Raw genomic sequence first — 14,980 nt, forward strand, 5'->3', positions numbered from 1 at the left:
GACAGCACGGGTCACACCCATGAAGCTGGCCCTAGACTCTGGTTTCTCTCTTTCATCCATCCACCTATCGGTGTCATGTCTAATTCTGTTATCTACTTCTCTTTCTAGATTCTATTCACCCTTAGTGATTCAATCTATATATCTAGCTCTAGCTCCCAGGTTTTCCCCAGGCTCTGAATATCCAAGTGCCTGCCGAACCCATCTCAACACACAACATATCTAAAACGAAAGCCATCATTTTCCTCCTAAAGCTGTTCCTTCCTGCTTCTGCTACTAAAACCAAACTTCTCAGTCAGTTGGTCCTCAGTGTGCACAGGGCTGATAATGTAGTAGCTGCTCAGTACACACCACTTTATTGTTCATTCTGAAAATCTGCTCCCAGTTACACATTTGCAGCCTTCAATCTCAGCCATGCAAAAGCTGGCTGTTCTGCGGGTAGATACACATGTCTCTATTTCTATTCTCTTCCACTTTAAAAATTATTCTTATAGTATATCTTCAAGACATTGTACAGAAGCAATGAATCAATATAACATGTAACCATCCATTTCTACTTAACACTCACTGAAAGCTTTTAACAGAAAAGGCATTGATATTAATAGTTAAAATGGATACTGGGGCTTGGAGTAGCTCATATGCTCACAACTTTGCCTTTCAATCATTCTTGAAGAAGCAGTTTCATTTCTTCTTTTCTATTTCTAGATTTTTATATATATGTACTTAAAAAAAACTGCCAGTGGGCCTCAGACTTAATCCCTTTCAAAGCCACATTGGCTACTATCTTGCTGTTTGTACTCTTTGTTGCAAGAATTGTAATTGGATGGACTTTAATTATGGTATCTTGATATTTTCAGTGCTTCCCACTTCTGGATAGAACATAAAAACAATGGCAGTATTTTGTGTTGTTTTTCTGGCACTTCCAGTTCAGACTAGAACCCAAGAAAGGTTCAAGAGTATTAAAAGCCACAATAACAACAAAAAGAGAAACAGAACTAATAAAGAACTATAGGGGTTTAGATTATTTCAAACCTTATGCTGGTATTTAGTTTCTATTTAAGGGAGATGCAAGTCAGTTTCTGTTTTTATGGGACCCTCCAAGCCAGTTGCTAGCCATCTTTGCTCTAGGTTTGGCAAGTGGAAAGACTAAGCTGCCTTCTTGCTTAACTGGGGCACAGGCAGTCATTAACTGCTTGCAACACGGAGGTAGAATTTTTACTTATTTCAGATGGCCCAGGCACTGGAAATAATGTGCTACTTGTAATAATAAATCCAAAGAAATGCCAAAATAACATGTGGCTTCCAAAGGTTGCCCAGAGAGCTATTAGGCACAAGAGATAGGAAGCCAACTTTGAATCCAGTATCAACCTCTTCATCCAAATATGCATTCCGGCAGAAATAAAAGTGCTAGTTATTTGTGAAATTTGAAAGTCAGATTTCAAATAAGTCTTACTTCTAGGCTGTTTTAAGATATATTTCATTCATGGTAATCTTCTAATTTGAGGGTACCCCAAACTATTTTACACTATTCCTTTAAACAGTCTTAACAGTCCTGTGACATTTCATTATGCAACATCAAAGCCAATAAGGTAAGATGCTACTCAGTTCAAAAAACTTGATGAAATTTTTGCTGCATTTAGCACTGTTATAAAACAGCAGTAAAAGGAATAACTCCTACCATAAAAAATGAATCCTCTTTGAGGTTAAAATAACATAGGCATATGAATAATTAAAGGAGAATACAGTATAGTATATAGTTCTATATTGTATAAAATACAGAATAATATAGTATTTAAAATGAGGTCAGAAGAGGAAGAAGCCAGGTCCCTGTGGGGAGGAGAAAGTGAGGCTTAAACAGTCTTTCTTCTTGGAAAGTTGATATAAAGACCAGAGAGGGCATCCTCAGAGGACTTGTGGAACACAGAATTCCTAAGGGGATTTAGACATTGATAGATGTTGCATGATATTTTTGCATTTCTTTAGCTGTAAAAGGACAAGACATTTTCAAAGACTGAGCAGTGTGGAATAGTGAAGAATTGGGATGTGACATGGATTATAGAGGAATTTAAGAGTTTGAAGAGTAGCTTGTCTTGATATAGTAAAAAATTACTTCTTAATGGGAGTGGGGTGACAGAGGGACATAAGAAAGGTCTATTCAGACTCTATTTTTAATTGGATTCTCTTTTTAATATTGAGTTGGAGGAGTCCTTTATATATTCTAGATACAAGTCCTTTATCAGATACATGATTTACGTATCAGATTTCTCCCATTCTGTGGATTATCTGTTCACTTTTTTTTCATAGTGTACTTTGAAGCGTGAAACTTTTAAATTTTGAAGTCCAGTTTATCTATTTGTTTCTCGTGTTGCTCGTGCTTTTGGTATCATATCTAATAGTCATTTACCAGACCTAAGGCCGTGAAGTTTTACGCCCATGTTTTTTTTCTAAGAGTTTTACAGTTTCTTACATTTAAGACTTCAATCAATTTTGACTTTATTTTTGTATGTGGTGTGAGGTTGTATATTTTTGCATGTGGTTATCCATCTGTCCCAGCGCCATTTGTTGAGAAGGTTATTGTTTCATCATTGGATGGACCTGACACCCTTGTCAAAAACCAGTTGACCATAGATGCATGGGTTTATTTCTGGACACTCAATTCGATTCCATTGATCTCTATGTCTGTCCTTATGCGAACACCACACGGTACTGATTACTCATGCTTTGTAGTAAGTTTTGAAATGGAGAAGTGTGATTCCTCCTACTTTGTTGTTCTTTTTCAGGATTGTTTTGGTTATTTCAAGTCACTTGCAATACATGTGAATTTTAGAATCTGTCCATTTCTACACAGAAGTCAGGTGTGGAGGATTGTAAGGATTGTAGATTAGTTTGGGGGGTATTGTCATCTTTTTTTTTTTTTTTTTGGCCATCTTAACAACACTAAGCCTTTATATCCATGAACATAAGATGTTTTTCCATTTAGTTGGATCTTTAATTTTTTTTGACAACGTTTTGTAGTTTTCAGAGTATACATTTCATACTTCTTTTGATAACTTGTTCCTATTTTATTCTTTTTGATGCTAGTGTGAATAAAATTGTTTCCTTAATTTCATTTTTCGACTGTTTTTAAAAACTTTTATTTTATACTGGCGTATAGCTGATTTACAATGTTGTGTTGATTTCATGTGTACAGCAAAGTGTTTCTGGACTGTTTATTGTATAGAAGTACAAGTGATTTTTGTGATTGATCTTATATCTTGCAACTTTGCTAAGCTCATTTATTCTAATAGTTGTTTAGTGGATTCCTTAGGATTTTCTACATACAGGATCGTGTCATCTGCTAATAGAGTTTTACTTTTTCCTTTTTCAATCTGTATCAGGAAAATCTTATTGTTATCTTAGTTCTGGAGGGTAGGTATATAGTCCAGGAATACAAAATGATCAGGTATTTTGTTCTGTCTCTCTTAGGTGCTTTCTAATCTCATTTCACCTTATTTGTATGGCCTGTCATAAAGATGCCTGCGTTTGTGACATTCACTGTTATTCTTACATCCCTTTTGAATAAGGTATAACTTCCTACACTGGATAAGCCCCATCTCATCAAGGTCAATGACACCTCTGAGAATAAAACTACCAAATGTTAATGTATATCTATAACCCTGGGCCCAGATTACAGATGATTCCAGGTGTTCAGTATATTAGGTCCCTTCCTCTTTACGTTGCAATTCAATACATAATAGTTTTTTTTGTGGTGGTGTTTTTTGGCCACGCCATGTGGCTTGCAGGATTAGTTCCCTGACCAGGGATTGAACCCGGGCCCCCTGCAGTAGAAGTGCAGAGTCCTAACCACTGGACCACCAGGGAATTCCCTAAATATAGTTTGCCTTTCATTCACAATCTATACAACCACTAGCAGAGGAAAATTTTATGCGTGATTTTTCTCACCATCTGTTATTTTTTACAGTTACACAGTGTTTGTAGTTCATTTTCCTCCGAGTCCATCACATTTAAATATTAAACCCACTCGATGAGGTCAACAGGTTTTCTAACAAAAGTGTTTTCCTTAATCTTCACTGAGATATGTTTTGTGTCTCATTCTTTCAGTAGCATGTTACCAGCTTTAATGTCTAAAAACATTCCACTGAATTATGCTTTTGTGGTTACTTTTGATAACTAAAAGTTTAAAATAAATTTTGCATAACTAACTTCTCTGTTAAGGACATTTCTAACCACCAGCAATATGGTTTATTCTTCATTTTCCAGAGTTGCAAACTGGTGGGCCCTGTAATTCCCATAGCATCTATTTTATTGATAATGGCTATGTTCTTGGAAAAGGTGTTTCATATTTTACATATTTAGTGTAATCCTCTGAGGCTTGAGGAAATTCCTAACACCTGATAAAATAAGGTAAACGTGTCATATGTTTTCTACATGTTATTTGCTCTGTTTTTATTAAATTCAGTCTAACTTGTGGTAAATTGCAACCCATGCAGTAAAGAGCCTATTTAATGGTCAAAAGATTTATTATGATAATGATGACATAGTCCAGGAAGAAGAAGCAAATGTTGAAAATGTTTGCCATCATCCTTGATGCATTTTTGACAATCATGGGCTCCAGACTAAAAAGTACCTCTTTTTTATTCCTTTCAACCTTCGAATCTCTTTAATAAGATTTTGAAGATATAATATTAATTTATAATACTCATCGTTCTGGAAAAGCAAGACATAAATTATGGCTTTTCAGTTTTGGTTCTGATAAAGTTGTGTAGGAAGGAAAGTTGTAAGAAAGTTATTGAAATAGATAATAAATGGCATTTGAAATCCCTTCTCATCTAGAGAGCCTATGATTCTAATTGTAAGGAGCCAAGGGTTATCTTCATTAGATTTGAAATATATTTTTTTGGTATTACTAACGTCTACTCTATGCATGCGTTTCACTGAAAATCCCTACATAAAATACTTTCAAGTGCCACCAGTGAGGTAGTAACGCCTTGCGTTTGCATAGAATCTCTGCAGATGCTTCAGTCAAGCACGCAAACTACTGCCCTGACCTGTACCTCCCATCTATCCAAATGTCCATCCCACTCTCTAGGGGATTACATCTTCCTCAGTTCTCTCTTCTCTCTGCCACAGCCCTGGAAGTCTTCTCTGTCTTGAAAATTATAGAAAATAAGAACAAAACCCACTTCAATTTGAAATGGCTGTTTACTTACAAAAAAAAAATTGAAAGAACCAGTGTGTCAATGAATGAAATGTAAAAATCAAAGGATCCTTACTAATAAAATTGAATTATTATTAGACTATTTTGTTCATAAATTTAGTGAATTGTTTGTTCTTGTCTTTTACCAAGTCTTCTAAAAGAATGTTAGGTATTTCTCTCATAGGTAAAGAGTTCCTGACATGTAATAAGAATATTTGCACTGTTTCATCATTTTTATAAACATTTTCCTATTTGTTTTTCAGTTTGCAAACAATTTGGTTTTAAGTGCATAGAAAACAATTTTTTATGTAACCAATTATATAAAAACTTCATTCTTCAAATGACTACATAGTTTAAATACTCTTGTGCATAATAAAATTAAGTTCATTAACAATTTTCAAGGGTGCCATAGTTTCTCAAATTTTGCATTTAAATATTCAGTTAACTTAAAATTTGTGTTTATAGTATGAGGTGAGAATTTAAGCTCTTTTTCCAAAATATTCATCTCTTTTAAAATAATTTTTTGTATAAATTTAGTTAGTTATTTTCAGCTGCATTGGGTCTTGCTGCCACGGACAGGCTTTCTCTATTTGTGGCGAGTGGGGCTCTTCTTCCTTGTGTTGAGTGGGCTTCCCATCATGGTGGCTTTTCTTGTTGCAGAGCACAGGCTCTAGGCATGCAGGCTTCAGTAGTTGTGGCGAGTGGGGCTCCTCTTCCTTGTGTTGCGTGGGCTTCCCATTGTGGTGGCTTTTCTTGTTGCAGAGCACAGGCTCTAGGCATGCAGGCTTCAGTAGTTGTGGCATGTGGGCTCAGTAGTTGTGGCTCGCAGGCTCTAGAGCGCAGGCTCAGTAGTCGTGGCTCACAGGCTTAGTTGCTCTGTGGCATGTGGGATCTTCCCGGACCAGGGCTCGAACCCATGTCCTCTGCATTGGCAGGTGGATTTTTAACCACTGTACCACTAGGGAAGTCCCTAAAATAATTTTTGGATAGGAGCACATTCATAGGGTTCAAAATTCCTAACATGTAAAATAACGTGGGCTTAATGTACAGACAATTGTTATTTTTTTCCTTATAATAGACATTCTATCTTGAGAATTATTTTTCTGTATTTTGTTGAATAGGAAGATAGATTTTGAACAATTATTTAGAAAGTCATATTTTATCTACCAGTACTTTTATACCACAATTTTCTTATTCATGAGCTCTTGATTTTACTCTCTTAATCAGTCGGCAGATATTTACAAGTAATGTTTTTTTTCAAGAAGTTAACATAGGTGGTGTAGTGGGCTGAATGGTGGCCCCAAAGATATGTCCACATCCTAATCCCCAGAACCTGTGATCATTACCTTATATGGCAAAAGATCAAATATTGCCTCGTATGGCAAAAGATGTGATGAAGCAAAAGATGTGTGTGAGGAAGAAGGAATCCTGGATTATCTAGGTGAACCCAATGCAATCACATGTCTCCTTATTACAGGGAGGCTGAGGGAGTTTGGACAGACATGAAGAGGAGAAGACAGTAGGAAGAAAGAGGCAGAGATTGGACTGATGGAGCTATAAGCCAAGGAACCCCAAGGATGGCTGGCAGCCATCAGAAGCTGGGAGAGGCAAGGAGTAGTTCTTCCTCTGAGCCTCCCGAGGGCACGTGGCCTAGCTGACACCTTGATTTTGAACTTTTGGCTTTCAGAACTGTGAGAAAATAAATTTCTGGTGTTTTAAGCCACGAACATTGTGGTAATTTGTTCCAGAAGTCCCAGGAAACTAATAAGGTGAACACTGATATAATAAATGAGAATGTCTTTAGAAAACAAACTTATGGTTACCAAAGGGGAAAGGGGGTGGAGGAGGGATAAATTAGGAGTTTGGGGTTAGCAGATGCAAACTATTATGCATAAAATAGGTAAACAACAGGGTCCTACTGTATAGCACATGGAACTATATTCAATATCCTGTAATAAACCATAATGGAAAAGAATATGAAAATATGTATACATATGTATAACTGAATCACTTTGCTATACGCTAGAAACTAACACAACATTGTAAATCAACTATACTTAAATCAAAAAAAAAAAAAAACAGAGAGAGAGAATGTCTTTTTCTGCCCTAACGTATGAGCTACAAATTGGCAAGGTATAAAATTGGGGGGTTACACCCTTATTCTGATAATATTCTCTGGACGTTGCTTTATTGACTATTATCCTTGACCATCATTCTTTTTAAGGGAACATATATTTTCTTCCTGATTATTTATAGGATCTTTTTCCTTCCTCCTTTTTTTGGTAAAACTTTTTCAAGGGTGTGCTTTTCATTGATAATTTTCTACTATAGAGTGAGCCTTTTAACATACCTACAGAGGTTATTTCCTTCAGCTCAGAATAGTTTGTTCTATAAAGGCTTTGTATTAGTCTGTCCAGGCTGCTGTAACAAAATACCATAGACTGAGTGGCTTATAAGCAACATAAATTTATTTCTCACAGTTCTGGAGGCTGGGGAGTCCAAGATCAAGGTGCTGGCAGATTCAGTGTCTGGTGAGGAAAGACGTCTTTCTGATTGTATGCTTTCTTGTTCATAGACAGCTGTGGCATTGCTATAACCTCGCACAGTGGAAGGGTCCAGAGTACTCCCAGACCTCTTCTATAAGGGCACTAATCCCTTTCCCAAATCTAATCACTCATCACTTCCCAAAGGCTCTCACCTCCAAATACCATCCCATTGGGGGTTTGGTTTCAGCATGTGAATTTTGGGGGGAAATAAACATTCAGCCCATTGCAGGCTCTGGTTATTATTTTTATTTATTTTGAGCTTTTCTTTATGAACACTGTGTCTTATGTTGGTCCTCTTCTCTGACCTCGATCTCCATGATCCTTCTATCATTTTCATCCTTATTGTCCTTTTTCTCCATCTTCTTGGATGGCTCTTTGTTCTCCGTAATATTGTTTCCATTTTCTGCAACAGTTCTTATGTTCCTTACATAATGTTTCCAGTGTTGATTTTTATTCAGCTCTCATGTTGTTAGCTCTGTTTCAGTCCTTTCTAATTTCAAGTTGTCTTTTCTATCTTGTTTTTTTTTTTACTTATGATTTTTCTAATCTTGTTTATAGAGGTTTTATCTTGTTCTTAGTTGAAGATGCTGAGCATTTTCCTGAAAAGTTCTTTTGAATCCTGTATTAGATCGTTTCAGAGATACACTCTTCTTCTGTATCATTCAGATATTTTCTCATACAATTACATCCTTTTTCTTATTAAATTATATTTAATATTCTCATTAAAATGACAGATAGCCTAAAGAAGTTTACAGCAAAGGAAAGTAATTCTTTGCCTCATTTTGGCTTAACTCTGACCATTTAATTTCTGCTGTCCAAGGACAACACTTCTGAACTCTTTCATTTAGTTTCTTCTGGTAATTACCTTCTTGGTTTAAATAACATGCTTATATTGCTATCTCTTTAATTTATTGTTTTGTCTTTATCGTCATACTATGGGATATGAGGATTATCTCCTTAATATTATCTCTCTAATATACCTCTCCCTGCATATCCCAAAAGAGTATTTTCATAATTTTTCTATCAATCAGTATTTAATGTTTACATTATCATGACTATGTATATATCCCTCATTAGCCATGTAATATCACATAAATATAATTGTTTTGCTCTCCCTAATACTTATTATTTGATTGATTTTCATTTTTATCATTAATTCATACTTATTTTCACTGAAGATTAATCTCCTCTCAATTTATCAGTCTTATTTATCTCCTGGAGATGTCCTTTCTGGAATCCCTCCTACTTTGATTGGGACTGTGTGCTCTCTGGACCAGCAGCACAGCTATCATCTTGAGACTTTGCTTTCCCGCTATGTTAAATTCTCCTTCACCATCATCACCATCATCACCCCCTTCATCAGAATTCACTTTACTGTTTTGAGCCCTTTCTTTCCTGGACTCTTGTGTACCTCTTTCTTAGTTTCTTACCTTGCTTCAGTAGAGCTTATTTTCCAGGAACTTCTAAGAAAAGTTGTAAGTGAAGTAACATTTTGAGAATTCACAGGTCAAAAAAATTTTTTTGTTATTCTGCCCTCACACTTTTTTGCTCCTTTGGCAGGATATAGAATTACAGTTTCCAAATATTTTTCTTTTATAATTTGGCGTCCTCACTATATTTATTTGTGGAGTCTAGTGTTACTGTTGGGAGGCTTTTAGGACCTTCATCTCTGAGTTTCTTGAATGTCACAACCAAGTAACTTGGGAAGTGTCTGTTCATTCATTTAGTTGTGTGAAGTAGACCTTCGATATGGGAGATCATGCTATCTGGGTCTAGAAATTTATATTTTAATTTGATATTTTCTCTTTTATATTTTCTCTAATCTTTCTTGTCCTTTCTTTACTTGGATATTGACCATGCTGGTTTTTATCTCTAATATTCTTATGTTTTCGCTATTTTCCATCTTTTGTCCTTTTGGTCCTTCCTGGCAGATTTTCTCAATTTTTTTTTTGACATTTTAATTGAATTTTGCATTTATCTTATCAAATCCTTAATATCCAGAAGCTTCTTTGTGTTTTCCTGAACACATCTTTTTAAAATAGATTTCTGTGTTTTTTTCCTTTTGGAGTCAATATTTCTCTCACCTTTTTGAGGATATTAATTTTTATTTTTTCAAAAAATTTACTTCTGTTGTCTCTAGCTCCCCTGAGTTTCTTTGTTTCTGTCTATGTATCTTAGTCTCAATATTTGGGATTCTCCTCAACCTCCAGTGATTGGCCACTTAAAGCTGATTGTAGCTGTGTGCAGTGTGAGAGAGGCTTTTCAAGTAACAGCTTCACTAAAGTTTGAGTGGACAGAGATTCAGACATTTTTCTGGGAGGATCCCCAGCTGTCAATACCTGTATGTCTTATCTCCTGGGCAGGTGTGTTTCCCCAGTGAGGACTCCAATCCCTACCTATAGGGCATAAGTGTGGCTGCCATTTAAAAAAAAATTTTTTTTTTTTTTACATCTTTATTTGATTATAATTGCATTACAATGTTGTGTTAGTTTCTGCTGTATAACAAAGTGAATCAGCTATATGTATACATATATCCCCTCCCTCTTGAGCCGCCCTCCCACCCTCCCCATCCCACCCCTCTAGGTCATCACAAAGCACTGAGCTGATGTCTGTGTGCTATGCAGCAGCTTCCCACTAGCTAGCTATTTTACATTTGGTAGTGTATATATGTCCATGCTACTCCTTCAGTTCGCCCCAGCCTCCCCTTCCCCTCCTGTGTCCACAAGTCGGTTCTCTATGTCTGCGTTTCTGTTCCTGCCCTGCCACTAAGTTCATCATTACCATTTTTCTAAATTCCATGTATATGCGTTAATATACAGTATTTGTTTTTCTCTTTCTGACTTACTTCACTCTGTATGACAGATTCTAGGTCCATCCACATCACTACAAATAACTCAGTTTAATTCCTTTTTGTAGCTAATATTCCATTGTACAAACTCACGTACCTGCGGTCACCTTATCTTTGACAAAGGAGGCAAAAATATACAATGGAGAAAAGGCAGCCTCTTCAATAAGTGGTGCTGGGAAAACTGGACAGCTACATGTAAAAGAATGAAATTAGACCACTTCCTAACACCATACACAAAAATAAATTCAAAATGGATTAAAGGCCTAAATGTAAGGCCAGACACTATAAAACTCTTAGAGGAAAATATAGTCAGAACACTCTGACATAAATCACTGCCATGTTTTAGAGCCAAGTAGAAGGGAGGGGGCCTGAGTGTCACAGTTGTATATGTTGGACCTCTTGGTTTGATCTTTCAGTTCTTATGTTACAGAACTCTAGCTCTGCTCTTAGAATTCCTAAGTCCAGAATTTCTGGTTCAGCTTGTCCACAGCGTTTACCTTGGCCAGTTAGGGGTGAGTGTCTGCCAGGCTTCACAGAGTTCAGGGTATATCTGCCTCCTTCATATACTTTTAAGCAACACTTCTGCTCTAAATTCTAACCTATAAAAGCCTGAAGACTTTCTGGGTTCCTGTGGCGCCAACTGGCTTGTATATTTACCTGTTCCTCACCATCAGCACCCTTGCAGGCTTAGATACTTCTCTTTTCTCTGCTTTTCAAATTTTTATTCCTATTTCTCGTCTACTCTTATCTTTTTTCCCTTTGTTCTCTTGAATTTAAGTTAATGCCGTGTGTGTGTGTGTGTGTGTGTGTGTGTGTGTGTGTGTGTGTGTGTGCGTGTTTCAGATTCCTTTAAATATTTTGACTGGGATATCAAGAGAAAGCAGAGGTAACTATGTTTTCAATCTACCTTGAAGTCCCAACCATGATGTCTTTATCCTTTTCCTTCTGCAATACTTTTTTTATAGGCTCTTTGTTGTCACTTTCTTCTTAGTTTCCCTCCTTCCATATTTTATAACTTGGTGGAACCAGGTGGGTTACACAGTCATCTCACTCTTCTCATCATTGTTCAGATCTCTAGCTTTACGGCAGGTTCATCTCCACAATTCGTGAATATGTCCCTGTTTCTATATTGCTTGCTTCTATGGAGTATATCTCTGCTCTGTTCTAGGTGGGTTTTCTTTTTGTTTTTCTTCCTTTCTTCCTTCTGCCCCCACCATTAGCTTATTTTTCATTTAAACTGATAGCAGTGTCTGAAAAATTATATTATAGGCGTGCACTGTGTCTCCGTCCTTTCCTACCCAAGTACTGTGTCTATCAGGACTACTTGTCTCAGAAAATGCACCGCACCCAGAAATTGTCTTTTACTTTGTGGCTGATTGTTTTTCAGGAGTTTGCAGTATCTGGAATTAGACAGAGGTTACTTTGCTTTAGAGAACATCTCTCAGTGGGTAGAGAGGGGTATTTGCAGTGTCCTGGTGGTTATAGGTCCTGGGACTCTGAGTAAATGGATGGATGGTGCTAGAGGGAGGAAGCTCATTCTTTGGAATTTTGTTCCATGAAGCCAAGGTAGAGTGTGTGTCAGAAAGTATAGCTCCACCAACTGTCTTTTACCTAGTGCTAATTCCTCCCAGATTCTAATTGTCTCTCAGTCTTTGTTTTCATTGTTATTGAGAATTTTCATCAAATTTTGTTTTCAACAGCTATTTAGTTAGAAAGTGAAAGAGGATGATTGGGGATTGTCACCCAGATTCTCTCTAAGCCAGAATCCCTATCCTATTTGAAATTATACTTGTCATTAACTTTAAACTTTAAAAGCATCCTTTTAACCCAAAGTTCCCTAATATTCTTTCTAACATCAAGACTGAAAAGTGCATTTTAAAGACTAGTGCATATTTTCACTCTTTCCCCAACCCCCCTCTCATCCCTATAATCACTTCCTAGTTTCTGGTAATATAAGCTAGATTAGTGTAACTACATTGTTTTATATTATATATTTCCTTTAATTATTTTGGACATTGGCATTCAACTTTATAAGCAAACATTTTAAAAATTCTGAGCTATGTTTCATGGTTTTGTTTTGTTTTTTTTTGCGGTACGCGGGCCTCTCACTGTCGCGGCCTCTCCCATTGCGGAGCACAGGCTCTGGACGCACAGGCTCAGCAGCCATGGCTCACGGGCCCAGCCGCTCCGCGGCATGTGGGATCTTCCCGGACCGGGGCACGAACCTGTGTCCCCTGCATCAGCAGGCAGACTCTCAACCACTGCACCACCAGGGAAGCCCTGTTTCATGGTTTTTTTAAAAATTTTATTTTTTGATTTTTCATGCTTATTTTTTTGATTTTTATTTATTATTTTTTTGTAGAGCAGGTTCTTATTACTTATCTATTTTATACATATTAGTGTATATATGTCAATCCCAATCTCCCAATTCATCCCACTTTGAGTACATGGATAGCTAGAGGCAGAGGCAGGAAGCTCCTTCTTTGGAATGTTGTTTCATGAAGCCAAGGTAGAGTGTGTGTCAGGAACTACAGCTCTACCATCTTTTAGCTAGTGCTAATTTCTCCCAGATTCTCAATGTCTTTCAGTCTTTGTTTTCATTGTTATTGAGAATTTTCATCAAATTTATAGTTTCCTTTGCTGTGCAGAAGGTTTTAAGTTTCATTAGGTCCCATTTGTTTATTTTTGTTTTTATTTCCATTACTCTAGGAGGTGGGTCAAAAAAGATCTTGCTGTGATTTATGCCAAAGAGGGTTCTTCATATGTTTTCCTCTAAGACTTTTGTGGTGTCCGGTCTCACATTTAGGTCTTTAATCCATTTTGAATTTATTTTTGTGTATGGTGTTAGGAAGTGTGCTAATTTCATTCTTTTACATGTAGCTGCCCAGTTTTCCCAGCACCACTTATTGAAGAGACTGTCTTTTCTCCATTGTATATCCTTGCCTCCTTTGTCATAGATTAGTTGACCATAGGTGCGTGGGTTTATCTTTGGGCTTTCTATCCTGTTCCATTGATCTATATCTCTGTTTTTGTGCCAGTACCATAGCGTCTTGATTACTGTAGCTTTGTAGTATAGTCTGAAGTCAGGGAGCCTGATTCCTCCAGCTCCTTTTTTTTTCCCTCAAGATTTCCTTGGCTATTCGGGGTCTTTTGTGTCTCCATACAAATTTTAAGATTTTTTTGTTCTAGTTCTGTAAAAAAATGCCATTGGTAATTTGATAGGGATTGCATTGAATCTGTAGATTGCTTTGGGTAGTATAGTCATTTTCACAATATTGATTCTTCCAATCCAAGAACATTGTATATCTCTCCATCTGTTTGTGTCATCTTTAATTCCTTTCATCAGTGTCTTATAGTTTTCTGCATACAGGTCTTTTGTCTCCTTAGATAGGTTTATTCCTAGGTATTTTATTCTTTTTGTTGTAGTGGTGAACGGGATTGCTTCCTTAATTTCTCTTTCTGATCTTTCGTTGTTAGTGTATACGAATGAAAGACATTTCTGTGCATTAATTTTGTATCCTGGAACTTTACCAAATTCATTGATTAGCTCTAGTAGTTTTCTGGTGGCATCTTTAGAATTATTTATGTATAGTATCATGTCATCTGCAAACAGTGACAGTTACTTCTTTTTGTTCAATTTGTATTCCTTTTATTTCTTTTTCTTCTCTGATTGCCATGGCTAGGACTTCCAGAACTATGTTGAATAATAGTGGTGAGAATGGACATCCTTGTCTTGTTTCTGATCTCAGAGGAAATGCTTTTAGTTTTTTACCTTTGAGAATGATGTTTGCTGTGGGTTTGTCATTTATGACCTTTATTATGTTGAGGTAGGTTCCATCTATGCCCACTTTCTGGAGAGTTTTTATCATAAATGGGTGTTGAATTTTCTCAAAAGCTTTTTCTGCATCTACTGAGATGATCATATGGTTTTTATTCTTCACTTTGTTTATATGGTGTATCACATTGATTGATTTGCATATATTGAAAAATACTTGCATCCCTGGGATAAATCCCACTTGATCATGGTGTATGATCCTTTTAATGCATTGTTGGATTCTGTTTACTGGTATTTTGTTGAGGATTTTTGCATCTATATTCATCAGTGATATTGGTCTGTAATTTTCTTTATTTTGTAGTACCTTTGTCGGGTTTTGGTATCAAGGTGATGGTGGCCTTGTAGAATGAGTTTGGGAGTGTTCCTTCCTCTGCAATTTTTTGGAAGAGTTTGAGAAGGATGGATATTAGCTCTTCTCTAAATGTTTGATAGAATTCACCTGAGAAACCATCTGGTCCTGGACTTTGGTTTGTTGGAAGATCTTTAATCACAGTTTCCATTTATTACTTGTGATTGATCTGTTCATATTTTCTATTTCTTCCTGGTTCAGTCTTGGA

The 14,980-nt window shown here is 36.5% G+C and overlaps 1 protein-coding gene across 3 annotated transcripts in view; it reads left to right on the top strand.

Annotated features, from left to right (window-relative positions):
* Positions 1-14,980, top strand: part of BCKDHB (branched chain keto acid dehydrogenase E1 subunit beta) — a gene marked incomplete at its 5' end in the record, with an annotated part of 288,838 nt that overhangs the window by 252,251 nt on the left and 21,607 nt on the right. The window contains one exon of one of the 3 annotated variants that reach the window (XM_082669422.1): positions 6,672-6,806. The exons of the other annotated variants lie outside the window; for them this stretch is intronic. Of the gene's footprint in view, positions 1-6,671; positions 6,807-14,980 lie in introns of those variants that run through there. 3 annotated transcript variants of the gene reach the window in all.

Source organism: Grampus griseus (genome assembly GCF_964374135.1).
Source record: "Grampus griseus genome assembly, chromosome: 13".
Taxonomy (NCBI): domain Eukaryota; kingdom Metazoa; phylum Chordata; class Mammalia; order Artiodactyla; family Delphinidae; genus Grampus; species Grampus griseus.